The sequence below is a fragment of the Otolemur garnettii genome, unplaced genomic scaffold (assembly GCF_000181295.1).
Source record: "Otolemur garnettii isolate 467f Iridium unplaced genomic scaffold, OtoGar3 scaffold00147, whole genome shotgun sequence".
Classification (NCBI taxonomy): Eukaryota; Metazoa; Chordata; class Mammalia; order Primates; family Galagidae; genus Otolemur; species Otolemur garnettii.
Window position 1 is genome coordinate 3,386,140 of NW_003852542.1, and position 1,230 is coordinate 3,387,369.

Here is a 1,230-nt window from a genome sequence, read left to right on the forward strand (position 1 = left end):
TGTTAACTTCCTCTCTTTCTGTTCTCTTGAGGAAGGCTTGCAATGCTATAAATTTCCCTCTTAGGACTGCCTTTGTGGTATCCCAGAGGTTCTGATAACTCGTGTCTTCATTATTGTTTTGTTCTAAAAATTTGGTAATTTCCTTCTTGATCTTGTCTCTGACCCATCTATCTTTCAGCATAAGGTTATTTAGCTTCTATGTTTTTGTATGAGTCTGCAAATTCCTGTTGTTACTGAGTTCAACTTTTATTCCATGATGGTCCAAGAAGATACATGGAATAATTTCTATTGTTTTAAATTTACTGAGGTTAGACTTATGAGCTAAGATGTGATTGATTTTGGAGTATGTTCCATGTACTGATGAGAAAAATGTGTATTCAGTTTTGTTAGGGTGAAAAGTTCTGTAGATGTCTGTTAGGTCCAAAAGTTGAATAGTTAAATTTAAATCTAAAATTTCTTTGCTAAGCTTCTTATTGGAGGCTGTCCAACACTGCCAAAAAAGTGTTAAAATCTCTGACTACCATGGAGCTGGGAGAAATCAAGTTGCTCATGCCTGTTAGAGTATCTCTTATAAACTGAGGTGCATTCTGGTTGGGTGCATAGATATTGATAATTGAGATCTCGTCATATTGAGTATTACCCTTAAGAAATATAAAGTGGCCTTCCTTGTCTTTGCTTACTTTTGTTGATTTAAACCCTATTGTATCTGCGAATAAAACTGCAACACCTGCTTTTTTCTGCTTTCCATTAGCCTGGAATATAGATGACCATCCCTTCACCCTGAGTCTATATATGTAAGGTGTGGTGCAATTCTTGAATACAGCAGATGTCTGGTCTGAGTTTCTGTATCCAATCAGTCTATCTGTGCCTCTTTAGAGGATAATTTAAGCCATTCACATTGATTGAAATGATTAATAAGCCTGATAAAATTTTGGGCATAGAGTTCCTTGAAAGTCCAATAGATATTTTTAATCCTTTCACCACTGTAGAAGTTGGAATTTGATCAAAAGTTTCTGAGTGAGTTTACTTTTGTTGTGGAGGATTACACTGGTCATTGTGGAGGATAGGTTTGAGAATTTCCTGGAGAGCTGGTTTAGTCATGGCAAATTTCTTCAATATGTGAATGTCGTTAAAGTATTTAATTTCTCCTTCATAGATGAAACTCAGTTTAGCTGGATACAGGATCCTGGGTTGAAAGTTATTTTGTTTTAGGAGATTAAAAGTCAATGA